This window comes from Cetorhinus maximus, chromosome 7, assembly GCF_964194155.1.
Source record: "Cetorhinus maximus chromosome 7, sCetMax3.hap1.1, whole genome shotgun sequence".
Lineage (NCBI taxonomy): Eukaryota > Metazoa > Chordata > Chondrichthyes > Lamniformes > Cetorhinidae > Cetorhinus > Cetorhinus maximus.
Window position 1 is genome coordinate 2,252,218 of NC_135885.1, and position 15,659 is coordinate 2,267,876.

At 47.8% G+C, this 15,659-nt stretch overlaps 1 protein-coding gene across 8 annotated transcripts in view; it reads right to left on the reverse strand.

Annotated features, from left to right (window-relative positions):
• fhip1b (FHF complex subunit HOOK interacting protein 1B) overlaps nt 1–15,659 on the reverse strand; it is a 118,716-nt gene that overhangs the window by 85,773 nt on the left and 17,284 nt on the right. Inside the window, exon 1 of one of the 8 annotated variants that reach the window (XM_078544925.1) lies at nt 15,101–15,254. The exons of 2 other annotated variants lie outside the window; for them this stretch is intronic. The gene's annotated coding sequence lies outside the window, so the exon portion shown is untranslated. Of the gene's footprint in view, nt 1–6,750; nt 6,835–13,048; nt 13,090–14,983; nt 15,006–15,100; nt 15,257–15,659 lie in introns of those variants that run through there. 5 more of the 8 variants (XM_078544934.1, XM_078544932.1, XM_078544928.1 and 2 more) reach the window with 5 other exon arrangements.

The following is a 15,659-nucleotide window of genomic DNA, read 5'->3' on the forward strand; positions in this document are numbered from 1 at the left end:
GCAAGACCTCATCCCTCTTTCTACCTATGTCGTTGGTACCAACATGTACCATGACCTCTGCCTAATCACCCTCCCCCTTCAGGATGCCCTGCAGCTGTTCAGTGACATCCTGTACCCTGGCACCAGGGAGGCAACATACCATCCTGGAGTCACATTGACGGCCACAGTAGCGCCTATCTGTTCCCCTGACTATAGAATCCCCTATTACTATTACTCTTCCTCCCTTCCTCCCCTCCTGTACAGACAGGCTGCTTATGGCGCCAGAAGCTTGGCTCTGTCGGCACTCCCTGAAGGAACCAGCGCCCTCATCATCCTCCAAAATGGAATACCGATTTGCGAGCGGGACCCCAGAGGACTCCTGAACTACCTGCCTGTTTCTCTTGGACTGCCTGGTGGTCACCCATTCCCTTCCTTCCTCAAGTCCCTTCAGCTGCAGTGTGACCACCTCTTTAAACGTGCTACCCACGATGCTCTCAGACTCGCGGATGCTCCACAGTGTCCCCAGCTGCCGTTCCAGCTCTGAAACCCGAGCTTCCAGGAGCTGCAGCTGGACACACTTCCTGCACACATGCTGGTCCCAGGCACTGGAAATGTTCCCGGCTTCCCACATGGAGCACGAGGAGCACACCATGGCTTTGAGTTCTCTTGCCATGACTTATCCCTTTAATTAAACCTTTTAATTCAACAGGTCATGAAACAGCTACTGCTCAAACAGTTCACTTGATGCGAATTTTAGGGCCTTGATGAGTACAAATGCAGTGTCACAGCTACTTGTGCAACTACATCCGCAGTGAGTACATTACAACAGTGACTGCACTTTAAAAGTATTTCAGTGGCTGGAAAGAAGTTGTGAAAGGTGCAACAGAAATGCAATTTTTAACTTAGTTTTGCAATTGCAAATCTAGGAGTTCTTTCGGCATGAATGTATTGTCACCTTCCAAATCTGTGCCCATTTTTCCCCACAATGAATCCCTTCAATCAGATTTCTGCTCCTGCTACAGGACAAAGTCACAACTAACATCCTATGTGACTGGTGCAGTATTCCGTCCTTTCTGCAGCTGTTGACACAGTTGACCACACCACCCTCCTCTAACACCCTTCTACTGTTGTCCAGCTGAATGGGTATGCCTCGCCTGGTTCCATTCCTATCTAGCCAATTGTAGCCAGAGAATGGCCTACAATGATCTCTCTTCCCATTCCCTCACCATTACCTCTGGTGTTCCCCAGAGATCTATCCTCGCGCCCCCCTCCTATTTCTCTTTACATGCAGCGTCTCAGCGACATCATCCGAAAGTATATCAGCTCCCACAGGTACAATGACGATATCCAACTCCACCTCATCATACCTGTCTCAACCCCTGCACTTTGTCTGATTTTGTCACACTGCTTGTCCAACCATCCAGTACTGGATGAACAGAAATTCTCTCTAATTAACGACTGGGAAGACTGCAGCCATTGTCCCTTCCACAAACTCTGTTCCCCAGCCACCAATTCCATCCCTCTCGCTGGCAACTATCTGAAGCTAAACCAGACCGTTCACAACCTCGGCAACCAATTTGACCCTGAGATGAGCTTCTGACCCTCTATCTGTTCCAGCACCAAAATCATCAATATCTACCTCCGTGACACTGCCTGTCTCCACCTCTATCTCAGTTCATCTATTGTTATGCCTTTGTTACCTCGAAATTCAACTATGTCAATACTCTTCTGTCCAATTCCCCTCTTGCACCCTCCATAAACTTCAGCTCATCAAAACTTTCCTGTCCGTTTCCGAACTCACATCAATTCTTGTTCATCCATCGCCTTCGCGTCTGCTCAAATACATTAGCTCTCAGTCCAGCAAAGCCTGAATTTAAAATTCTCATCCTTGTTTTCATATCTCTCCGTGGCCTCGCCCCATTCTCCATCTCTGGAACTTCCTCCAGCCTTACAACTCACCAAGATTTCTCCTACAATTCAGCACATCCCTCATGTTCATTGTGGCCGTACCTTCAGCTGCCTGGGCCCTAAGCTCTGAAAGTTCCCTTCCTAAACATCGTTTCTCTTTTAAGTTACTCCTTCAAACTTGCTCTTTGACCAAGTTTTGGTCACCTGCTATCTCTTTACATGGCTCGGTGTTAAATTTTGTCCTTTATACTCCGGTGAAGCACTTAGGGATGTTTTATTATATTAATGGTGCTATAAAAATGCAGATTGATGTTGTCTATCTAAAAATTAGGCAGGATAAAGAATACCACCATCTGAGGAAGATTTTTTCATCAGGGTGAATATGCAAATTGCTGCCACGTTGAAGGGAATGCTCAATGTTTGCAGTAGAGAGACAGATCAGGCCTCATGCTGCAGGCGGAGATGGAGTTGCTGTGAAAAAAAGGACATCAAAGCAATCTGGGCATAGGAGGTTTCGGAGCTAGGGTGGCTGGACAGAGAAAAAAAATAGTTGCCCGAGAGGACTGATAGCCCTGAATTTGAAACCTTCCTACTTGTCTTTGTGGAACCAGGTGAAATAACCATTTGATGCAGAGGAGGAAGTGGAGTGTGTGGACACAGCAGGAGAGGAGCGGAACTATAGTGTGTGGGTCTTGTACTCCAGCAGGAGAGATAGGGAACTGGAGTGTGTGGGCCTTGTACTCCAGCAGGAGAGATAGGGAACTGGAGTGTGTGGGCCTTGTACTCCAGCAGGAGAGATAGGGAACTGGAGTGTGTGGACACTACTCCAGCAGGAGAGATAGGGAACTGGAGTGTGTGGACATTGTACTCCAGCAGGAGAGATAGGGAACTATAGTGTGTGGACACTACTCCAGCAGGAGAGATAGGGAACTGGAGTGTGTGGGCCTTGTACTCCAGCAGGAGAGATAGGGAACTGGAGTGTGTGGACACTGCACTCCAGCAGGAGAGATAGGGAACTGGAGTGTGTGGACACTACTCCAGCAGGAGAGATAGGGAACTGGAGTGTGTGGGCCCTGTACTCCAGCAGGAGAGATAGGGAACTGGAGTGTGTGGACACTACTCCAGCAGGAGAGATAGGGAACTGGAGTGTGTGGACACTACTCCAGCAGGAGAGATAGGGAACTGGAGTGTGTGGACACTAGTCCAGCAGGAGAGATAGGGAACTGGAGTGTGTGGACATTGCACTCCAGCAGGAGAGATAGGGAACTGGAGTGTGTGGACACTGCACTCCAGCAGGAGAGATAGGGAACTGGAGTGTATGGACAGTACTCCAGCAGGAGAGATAGGGAACTGGAGTGTGTGGACACTACTCCAGCAGGAGAGATAGGGAACTGGAGTGTGTGGGCCCTGTACTCCAGCAGGAGAGATAGGGAACTGGAGTGTGTGGACACTACTCCAGCAGGAGATAGGGAACTGGAGTGTGTGGACACTACTCCAGCAGGAGAGATAGGGAACTGGAGTGTGTGGGCCCTGTACTCCAGCAGGAGAGATAGGGAACTGGAGTGTGTGGACACTACTCCAGCAGGAGAGATAGGGAACTGGAGTGTGTGGACATTGCACTCCAGCAGGAGAGATAGGGAACTATAGTGTGTGGACACTACTCCAGCAGGAGAGATAGGGAACTGGAGTGTGTGGGCCCTGTACTCCAGCAGGAGAGAGAGGGAACTGGAGTGTGTGGGCCCTGTACTCCAGCAGGAGAGATAGGGAACTGGAGTGTGTGGACCCTGTACTTCAGCAGGAAAGATAGGGAACTGGAGTGAGTGGACACTGCACTCCAGCAGGAGAGATAGGGGACTGGAGTGTGTGGGCCCTGTACTCCAACTCCTGCAGCAGTGGAGGGCAAGTGGGACAATTGAACCTGAATTCAGGCTGAAGAAATTAAGTCAGGACAAGTTACTGCGAGTCCATTTGGAACGCCACTGATAGGGGGCACGGGGTTAAAGCTTTAATGGAGTCATCCAACTCGCCTCATAATTTTCTCGGTCTAATCAGCAGTCTGTACATGCATCCAGATCCATTACACATACCCACTGAAACACATTTAAGAGAAAGCTGCACCCATCCTCCCCCACATAGTCAGCATGATAGATGTGGAGTAAATGAATTACCAGCACAAGCTCCAAGCTCAGCACATTGTAAAGCCACTCAAAGTACTCCAGTAAGTGAAGCAGCCACTGACAACCTTAAATTAAACACAGAGGCATCTGCTACCAATTGGCATTTCCTCCGGTAAGATGCAATCACAATATCATGGGGAATTCAAACCATCAATCTCAGGAGACACCTTGGTCTGAATAAAAAGGCTTCACTCTGTTCTGCATTACATTGGCCTGGTTGTTATAGTGTCCGCCATGGCTCAGATGTCCAGAGCCTTGGTCAGGCCACCCCGCTGGAGTAACTGTTCAGTTCTGGACATCACATCTCAAGGGGATATTGGCCTTGGAGGAAGTGCAGCAGAAATTCACCGAAGGGTTAAATTACGAGAACAGGTTTCATAGAATTTAAAACATTGAATCAGGCTATTCAGCCCAAATGGTCTATGCAAGTACTTAGACTCCACATTCTCACCACTCTGAGTAAAGAAGTTTCTCCTGAATTCCCTATTGGATTTATTAGTGACTGACTATCTTATATTGATTGTCTCTAGTTTTGTTTCCCCCCTACAAATGTCTACCCTATTGGACCCTTTCATAGAAGCTAAGGTAACACAACACGTGTCAGTTCCCTTGGGCACAGGTCAGGAATGGTGTCCGCAATGACTGCTCACAGTTTCTCCAGTGGCTGGGCTACTGTTAAGTTGCAGAGGTTCTGGGATTCATTGGGTGTTCATCATCCAAACATTGTCCTAACTGGCAGCTCACTGATAGCAACTCATTTGGTTGAAAAACGACTGGAGAATTGTGTCTAATGCCAGGCGCCACACATCAATAAGGATGTCCAGGTCTTGGAGAGGGTGCCGAGGGGATTTATTAGGACAGGACCAGGGATGAGGGACTTCAGGTAATGTGGAGAGACTGCAGAAGCTCTGAAGAAGAGTCATGTGGACTCGAAATGTTAACTCCATTTCTCTCTCCACAGATGCTGCCAGACCTGCTGAGTTTTTCCAGCATTTTCTATTTTTATTACTGCAGAAGCTGGGATTGTTCTCCTCAGAGCAGAGAAGGGGAGATTTAATAGAGGTGTTCAAAATCATGAAGGGTTTTGATAAAGTAAATAAAGAAAAACTGTTCCCAGTGGCAGGAGAGCCAGTAGCCAGAGGGACACAGATTTAAGATAATTGGCAAAAGAATTTATTTTTACATAGTGAGTTGTTGTGATCTGGAAGACACTGCCTGAAAGGCTGGTGGAAGCAGATTCAATAGGAACTTTCAAAATAGAAGGGGGTAAATACCTAAAGAGGAAACGTTTGCAGGGATACAGGGAAAGAGCAGGGAGAGTGGGATTAATCAGTTAGCTCTTTCAAAGAGTCAGAACAGACACAAGCAGCCGAATGACCTCCTTGTGGTGTATTATTCTATGATAATGTGGATAAGTATCCAAGTGGGAATGTGGTCGGGGGGGTGAGAGGGATAGGCAGACACCGGGATAAATAATTACATCAATGGACATGATCCTCAAGGTTATTGCTATGCAGTTTTATAGAGGAACAGAGGGAATTACCATATACAATCCCCAAGTGCCAGTAACAATCTTATTATCCCACATAATAACAGTGGAATTTGACTTATTAAGTTAGCAAGAGCCACCGCCTTTGATGGTTTTTGCACAGGCCGAATGTTTTCTATGAAGACAACTGTTCAGGGAGATGAGTGGAGGGAAGCATTTTAATTCCATGCTGTATGACTCTGGGATTGTAACTTTGAGGTTTCTTCAGTGGAGGAGAGTGGTGGGGGCGGAGAAGTATCAGGAACAGAGAGGAGTGAGGCGAGGTGGAGGTCATGGGGGGGAGCAGGGGGAAACAGGAAGAGATGGGGTAGCAGTGGGGAGGGGGGCAGCAGGGAGGGAGTAACGGAAATGGGGGAGTGTTGAGGCAGGTGGGGGCAGCAAGGGAAATGGGGGAGGCAGGTGGAGTGGCGAGTAGCAACTCAGGGTTTTAATGTGTGGTGGAGGGGGGAGAAAACAGGAAGTGTTGAATGGTTAATAACAGTTTTAAAGGGGAGGAGAGTGGGATGAGGGAGGTCAAATGGTGACCTACAGTTTTAATATGGAACTGGAGCAGCCACTCCTCCTCCTGTTTCTAGCCCCACAATAGTATGAACATTTCAAGCTTACCTGTTGGGGTTGGGGGGGGCTGGTGACAGCCTGCTGCAGCCCCTGCCCAAGAACACTGATCACAGCACACACAGCTCCTCAGGCAGTGGCCAACTGGGAACAAACATCCTGAAACTGGCATTCAGGGGCCCGCTCCTCACCATGGGACTAACCCCGTGGTTCAGGTATGGCAGGCAACCCCCTCCCAACAACATGGTGGGTCCTGCAGTACCTGCTCACATCTCTCAAAAACATCAGAAGTTACAACGGTAAATGCAGCAACCATTTTGTGCACAGTAAGATGCCACAGGAGCAAGGAGAATCTGTGTGTGGAGGAGTTGGATGCTGTCAAATGTGCCTGGCCAATTCCCTTCTCCTGGGATGTTCAACAGCCACCTGAACCAAGCTGGTCAAAGTGATTAAGAGGGAGAGCAGAAAGTTCCCTCTCATTGCAGCCCTGCTCCTATCAAACCAGCACCCAGCAAGCTTCAAACGTCTGGTTACAAACTAACAGCACATGGGAGATGGCTTAATGGAGTAGGTTAAACACACTGCTGCACACCACGAGTGACCATCCGTCCAGCCTGTCTGGAGGGGACCCACAATCTTCCTATTCCTCTTCATTGTTCCACTGCTCACATTGTGCTAACAAGGAGGGAGGTCTAGACTCAATCAATAGCCAGGATTACAGCCTCTCAAAATCTTTCAGCCGATCAGCACCAGAAGCAAAAGCAACTGAAATATGCAGAAAACACACAGAGGTTACAACCTGGAGACAGGCCATTAGGCCCAACTAGTCCATGTTGGTATTCACTGTCCATGCGAGCAAACATCCTGATCATTCTTTTGAACATTGACACAGTTTCTGTCACTAACCTGGAACAGAATTCCACTAGTCACAATGCTCTGTGTGAAGAGGTTTCACCTGCTCTCTGTTCTAAATCTCTTACATTTCATCTTGTATCTACAATCACTCGATCCTGACTGCCCAATTACTGGAAACTAATCTGCTTCTACCCTGTCCTGTCTTTTTGTGCTTTTAGAATAGTTAGTTCAAATCCACTTGGCATTTTAATTGATTCTCTATGGCACCATGAGGAATAGGAAGGGTTAACCCTTAGTCATAATTTCCTGTTAAACCAAGAGGAACATAGGGAGAAACTGGGAAAAGGTCAGTTCCGCACTGTGGCTGAACGGCCTATTTGAAGTGCAATGACTAAGGTAATGTATGAAATGCAGCAGCCACAGAGAGATCCCACAATGTGATCATGATCAAATAATCTGGTTTTAGTGATGGGGGATAAATATTAATCAGGATACTAGGAGGAACTCCCCACTGTTTTTGAAAATGGCTGCAGGATATGGTGAAAGGGGAGGTGACTGAAAAACTGGATGGGCAAAAAGTTGATAAAGAGGTATTAGAAAGGCACTCTGTACTTAAAGTTACGGAGTCACTGGGGCCTAGATGTATCCGAGGTCACAGACGGACGTGAGAGTGGAAATTGCGGAGACACTGGCCATAATTTTCCAACCCTCCTTAGACTCAGGGATGATGTCACGGCACTGGAGAATTGCAAATGTTACACTCTCGTTTTATAATGCGTGTAAAGATGAGCCCAGCAGACCAGTCAGTTTAACTGCGGTGATGGGAAGCTTTTAGAAACAATAATCTGGAACAAAATTAACAGTCACTTGGACAAGTGCGGATTAATTAAGGGAAGTTAGCAGAGATTTGTGTACAAGAATGGTTCCAGGGCTGAGGAACTTCAGTTATGTGGTATTGCTGGCTGGGCCAGCATTTATTGCCTATCCCTAATTGCCCTCGAGAAGGTGGTAGCGAGCCACCTTCTTGAACCACTGAATTCCCAAGGGGTTGGTAATAGAACAACTGCTTTTCCTGATCTATATCAATGACCTAGACTTGGGTATACAGGGCACAAATTCAAATTTGCAAATTACACAAAAATTGGAAATATTGCGAACTGCAGGGAGGATAGTGATAGACTTCAAGAGGACACAGACAAGCTGCTAGAATGGGTGGGACATGTGTCAGGTGTAACTTAATGCAGAGTGTGTGGAGTGATGTAATTTAGTAGGAAGAACGAAGCAATATAAAATAAAGGAAACAACTCTAATGGGGGAACAGGAGCAGAGGGATCCTGGGGGTAAAAATGCACAAATCATTGAAGGTGGTAGGACAGGTTGAGAAAGCGGTTAATAAAGCATACAGTATCCTGGGCTTTATAAATGGAGGCACAGGGTACAAAAACAAGGAGATTACAGTGAATATTTATAAAACACTGGTTCAGCCTCAGCTGGAGTATTGCGTCCAGTTCTGGGCACCGCACTTTAGGAAGGATGTGAAGGTGTTGAAGAGACTATAGAAAAGATTCACAAGAATGGTTCCAGCGATGAGGGACTTCAGTTATGTTTCTTAGATTGGAGAAGCTGAGATTGTTCTGCTTAGGGAAGACTGGGAGGGGATTTGATAGAGGTTTTCAAAATCATGAGGGGTCTGGACAGAGTAATAGTGAGAAACTGTTCAAATTGGCAAAAGGATCAAGAACCATAGGGCACAGATTTTAAAAAGTGATTAGCAAAAGATCCAGAGGTGACATAAGGAAAATCTTTCTTTACACAGTGAGTGGTTAGGATCTGGAATGCACTGCCTGAGGGAGTTGAGGCAGGTTAATCACAGCTTTTAAAAGGAAATTGGATAATTATCTGAAGAGCAGGGCTAGAGGAAAAAAATATAGGAGTGGCTCTAGGTCAGTTGGTCTTGCAGAGAGCGGGCACGGACACGTTGGGCTGAATAACCTCATTGTGTGCTGTAACTGTTCTATGATTTTATGATTATTTTACATCTGAGAGGGCTTAACATCTTATCCAATGAAGATACCTTTGACAGTGACACGGAGCCCTGAGTGCTGCACTGGGAGTGTCAGCCTGGATTCTGCGCTCAAGTCTCTGGAGTAGAACATGAACCAGCAGTCTTCTGACTCAGAGACAAGAATGTTTACTCACTGACACACAGCTAACAGTTTACATGTGGCAAGTTACAAATGACACACTGTAGAACAGGTCTGGACAAACAGGAGTTTTGACTGAAAGATGCAATAACATCAGCCCTCATGTGAGATTCGGGGCACTATTCCCAAGGAGCTATTTAAGTTTGGGATTTCCGAACGCAATCTGGTTGCTTGGAAACAAAAGGCAATAATAAAAACAATTTGCCCATCGCAGTTTGAATTTATTCCATGCTACCTGACACTGATGTGCTATCAGCTACACAAACTGTTCAATCATTTCCCAAAAGACAACAGTTGCCTGCAGAAGGCGGAGTCAGTGAGTGAGCAAATAGTCAGCAGGCACACTGATATAATGTTATACCGACTCCCTCTTCCACCTGCGTGAAATCATTCCAACCTGAGGCCATGAAAAGGTCTACACAACCCAATATCAAAAGCTCTCCAATTCATGGCTACAAACTACCCTTTTCCAAGATAGACATGCACGTTTCAGTACAGTACCCCAGTGTTATACAGTGACAGACCCGTCCTCAACAGTACGGTACCCCAGTGTTAAGCAGTGACAAACGCGTCCCCACCAGTACTGTGCCCCAATGTTATACAGTGACAGACGCGTCCCCACCAGTACGGTACCCCAGTGTTATACAGTGACAGACCCGTCCTCAACAGTGCCGTACCCCAGTGTTAAGCAGTGACAGACGCGTCCCCACCAGTACTGTAACCCAGTGTTATACAGTGACAGACCTGTTCCCACCAGTACTGTACCCCAGTGTTATACAGTGACAGACCCATCCCCACCAGTACTGTACCCCAGTGTTATACAGTGACAGACCTGTCCCCACCAGTACTGTACCCCAGTGTTATACAGTGACAGACCTGTCCCCACCAGTACAGTACCCCAGTGTTATACAGTGACAGATCTGTCCCCACCAGTACTGTAACCCAGTGTTATACAGTGACAGACCTGTCCCCACCAGTACAGTACCCCAGTGCTATACAGTGACAGACCCGTCCCCAACAGTACGGTGCCCCAGTGTTATGCAGTGACAGACGCGTCCCCACCAGTACTGTACCCCAGTGTTATACAGTGACAGACCCGTCCCCACCAGTGCTGTACCCCAGTGTTATACAGTGACAGACCTGTGCCCCAGTGTTATACAGTGACAGACCCGTCCCCACCAGTACTGTGCCCCAGTGTTATACAATGACAGACCCGACCCCACCAGTACTGTACCCCAGTGTTATACAGTGACAGACCCGTCCCCACCAGTACTGTACCCCAGTGTTATACAGTGACAGACCCGTCCTCACCAGTACTGTACCCCAGTGATATACAGTGACAGACCCGTCCTCACCAGTACTGTACCCCAGTGTTATACAGTGACAGACCCGTCCCCACCAGTACTGTACCCCAGTGTTATACAGTGACAGACCCGTCCCCACCAGTACTGTACCCCAGTGTTATACAGTGACAGACCTGTCCACACCAGTACGGTACCCCAGTGTTATACAGTGACAGACCTGTCCCCACCAGTACTGTACCCCAGTGTTATACAGTGACAGACCCGTCCTCACCAGTACTGTACCCCAGTGATATACAGTGACAGACCCGTCCTCACCAGTACTGTACCCCAGTGATATACAGTGACAGACCTGTCCCCACCAGTACTGTACCAGTGTTATACAGTGACAGACCCGTCCCCACCAGTACGGTACCCCAGTGTTATACAGTGACAGACCCGTCCCCACCAGTACGGTACCCCAGTGTTATACAGTGACAGACCCGTCCCCAACAGTACGGTACCCCAGTGTTATACAGTGACAGACCCGTCCCCACCAGTACTGTACCCCAGTGTTATACAGTGACAGATCTGTCCCCACCAGTACTGTAACCCAGTGTTATACAGTTAGAGACCTGTCCCCACCAGTACTGTAACCCAGTGTTATATAGTGACAGACCTGTCCCCACCAGTACGGTACCCCAGTGTTATACAGTGACAGACCTGTCCCCAACAGTACGGTACCCCAGTGTTATACAGTGACAGACCCGTCCCCACCAGTACTGTACCCCAGTGTTATACAGTGACAGACCTGTCCCCACCAGTACTGTAACCCAGTGTTATACAGTTAGAGACCTGTCCCCACCAGTACTGTAACCCAGTGTTATACAGTGACAGACCTGTCCCCACCAGTACTGTAACCCAGTGTTATACAGTGACAGACCTGTCCCCACCAGCACTGTAACCCAGTGTTATACAGTGATAGACCTGTTCCCACCAGTACGGTACCCCAGTGTTATACAGTGACAGACCCGTCCCCACCAATACTGTACCCCAGTGTTATACAGTGACAGACCTGTCCCCACCAGTACTGTACCCCAGTGTTATACAGTGACAGCCCTGTCCCCACCAGTACTGTACCCCAGTGTTATACAGTGACAGCCCTGTCCCCACCAGTACTGTAACCCAGTGTTATACAGTGACAGACCCGTCCCCATCAGTGCTGTACCCCAGTGTTATACAGTGACAGACCTGTGCCCCAGTGTTATACAGTGACAGACCCGTCCCCACCAGTACTGTACCCCAGTGTTATACAGTGACAGACCCGTCCCCACCAGTGCAGTACCCCAGTGTTATACAGTGACAGACCTGTGCCCCAGTGTTATACAGTGACAGACCCGTCCCCACCAGTACTGTGCCCCAGTGTCATACAATGACAGACCCGACCCCACCAGTACTGTACCCCAGTGTTATACAGTGACAGACCCGTCCCCACCAGTACTGTAACCCAGTGTTATACAGTGACAGACCCATCCCCACCAGTACTGTACCCCAGTGTTCTACAGTGACAGACCCGTCCCCACCAGTACTGTACCCCAGTGTTATACAGTGACAGACCTGTCCCCGCCAGTACTGTAACCCAGTGTTATACAGTGACAGACCTGTCCCCACCAGTACTGTAACCCAGTGTTATACAGTGATAGACCTGTCCCCACCAGTTCTGTAACCCAGTGTTATACAGTGACAGACCTGTCCCCACCAGTACTGTAACCCAGTGTTATACAGTGACAGACCTGTCCCCACCAGTACTGTAACCCAGTGTTATACAGTGACAGACCTGTCCCCACCAGTACGGTACCCCAGTGTTATACAGTGACAGACCCGTCCCCACCAATACTGTACCCCAGTGTTATACAGTGACAGACCCGTCCCCACCAGTACTGTACCCCAGTGTTGTACAGTGACAGCCCTGTCTCCACCAGTACTGTACCCCAGTGTTATACAGTGACAGACCTGTCCCCACCAGTACGGTACCCCAGTGTTATACAGTGACAGACCCGTCCCCACCAGTACTGTAACCCAGTGTTATACAGTGATAGACCTGTCCCCACCAGTACGGTACCCCAGTGTTATACAGTGACAGACCTGTCCCCACCAGTACTGTAACCCAGTGTTATACAGTGACTGACCTGTCCCCACCAGTACTGTACCCCAGTGTTATACAGTGACAGACCTGTCCCCACCAGTACTGTAACCCAGTGTGATACAGTGACAGACCTGTCCCCACCAGTACTGTACCCCAGTGTTATACAGTGACAGACCTGTCCCCACCAGTATGGTACCCCAGTGTTATACAGTGACAGACCTGTCCCCACCAGTACTGTACCCCAGTGTTATACAGTGACAGACCTGTCCCCACCAGTACGGTACCCCAGTGTTATACAGTGACAGACCTGTCCCCACCAGTACGGTACCCCAGTGTTATACAGTGACAGACCCGTCCCCACCAGTACGGTACCCCAGTGTTATACAGTGACAGACCTGTCCCCACCAGTACGGTACCTCTTGATGTAAACATTCTGTTGAGAGCCAGCCTGAGTTTGGAAGAACAGAATGTCTAATTGTGCTGCTGGCTGTGTTTCGCAGTCCAGTACGGAAATACCTCTCACCCACCAGTTCACATAACTGCAATACCAGTGCTGTACTCTTACACAAGTCAGCAGGATTCTTCTCCCAGTTCAGTATTTCAATCGCGAGCTTGAAATAGCCTCTATTTTAATATTGGAAATGTTGTTTATTCCTGATCCCATTCCCTTTTCCAACTTACTCCCTCTTCCCTTGCTAACATTTGCTAACAGGATCAGGTTATAGCAACTAAATGGATTTATATCATTCGTATTGCATTAACTCACAGAATCAGAGGGCATTCGGCCCATCCTGCATGTTCTGGCTCTTTGAAAAAGCTGTCCAGTTAGTCAGCCTCCCCTTGCTCTTTCCTCATTGCAGTGAAAACATTTTACCCTCAAAGTTTCATCAAATTCCAAAAGTTAATATTGAATCTGTTCCTGTTGCTCTTTCAGGAACCACATTCCAGATAGCGACAACTCAATGTGTAAACATTCTCTCATCTTCCCCTATGGCTCTTTTATCAATTGTATTCAATCTGTGTCCCTCTGGTTACTGACTCTCCTGCCACTGGAAACAGTTAGTCCTTATTTACTTCACCAAGACCATTCATCACTTTGAACATCTCTATTAAACCTCCACTTCTCAACCCCAACTTCTCCAGTCTCTCCACATTGACTGAAGTCCTTCATCCCTGGTACCTTTCTAGTAAATCACCCTCTCCAAGACCTTGACATTGAAGTGTGGTGCCCAGAATTGGACACAATACTCCAGCTGAGACCTAGCCATTGTTTTATAAAGGTTCACCATAACATCATTGCTTTTATACTCGACGCCCCTATTGAAATGTATCAAAGCACTTTGCAGTGAATTAGCTTGAAACATAGTCATTGTTATCTAGGCAAATAGGTCAGTCATTTCATAGAAAGCAGATGCCCCAAACAGCAACGAACAAGTTGATCTGTTTAAGCAGGGATTGGTTGAAGGAGAAAAAGAAAAGACTTACATTTCTAAAGTACCTTTAACAAATTCAGCTCGGCCATAGCACTTTAGAGCCAATTAAGTAATTTTTGAAATCTAGTCACTGTTGTAATGCAGGAACTGCAGCAGCCAATTTATGCACAGCAAGATTCCACAAACAGCAATGCGATAAAGATATCTGTTGTAGTGATGTTAGTTGATGGATAAATATTGGGCTAGGGTACAGGGGAGAAACCCACCCCCAATGTTTTGCTTTAAACTAACGCCATGAGATCTTTTAAATCTACCTGAGGGAGCAAATGGAGCCTCAGTTTAAATGTCTCATCCAAAAGACCGCATCTCCTACAGGACTGTGCACCCTCGGTGCACCTACTGGGAACGTCAGTCTGGATTATGGGCTCAAGTCTCTGGCAGTGGGACTCGAACCCACAACCTTCTGACTGAACTGAGTGAGCAGCCAATGGGTTTTTGGGCAGGAGAGTAGACAAATCAGCTGCTCTTTAAACTGTGCTGTGGTATGATCTAGACAATGATGCCCATGACAGCATACATGCCCTCAGTTCTGCATGGGAGTCAAATAGGCACATCCCCAGAGTGCAGCTTGAACCCACCACCTGCTGACCTTGGAGAGGAGAGCAATACCGACTGAGTCAGTGATTACTTGGTACAGTCAAAACTCTGTGACAACAAGATACACAGGTATGAAGACTGACAAGAACGGGTGCTCACAGCGTCAGGCACCGAGCAAACTCACCCACTGACAGCCCTTGCTCAAAGTCTCATGAGACTTTCGTAAACATAGACTGCAAATGCAGTGAACGCACAGCTGAGGCAAGTGTCATCAACCCAAAATAATCAGCAATAAACAACCTTCAAAGAGCAGGCAGAATTCAGCTGGCAATCCTGTCATCAGCTCCTGAACGTTCACTGCCTAGCAAGGATTGCCAGAGGTCAATGTGTTATATTCTGATACAAGGCAGTCCTCACCTGAAACACTCATCTGTCTGACTCCCCTCCTGCGTAGTTCTAGCAGCTTCTCTGTTCCCTGCCTGTGTCTGCACTTGGCAGCTCTGAAGGCATTTCCTGCACAGCCCAACCTGACTGATCATGAATTTTGTAGCAGGTGCAATCAATATTTCAGAGAGGTTTCTGTCTTGCCCCTCCCAGCTCACTGTCATTGAAGAGCGAGTCTGGCCTGCACAGACTCAAAGAGGCCGATCAGCAGAGGGAGTGTCAGGATGCTACACACAGGCTCAGAACATGACATCATGTTAATCGCACTGAACCACAAACTGGTGTTACACTGGGGAACTGCTTGGGTTGTGTGCAAAAACGCACTTGGCCTGAACTGAACTAACTCAAAACCAACACAAACAAACTGGGTTGGTATCTGACATTATAGATTCTCACAGATTCTCATTGCTAGCACCCCACCACAGCGTTCTGAGGTAAATTGTCACGGGTCTAAGGCTCATTTCAGAGACTGGAGCATTGACAGGTTGATATTTTAGTGCTGCTTTGCGGGAGCACCGCACTGTCTAAGGGT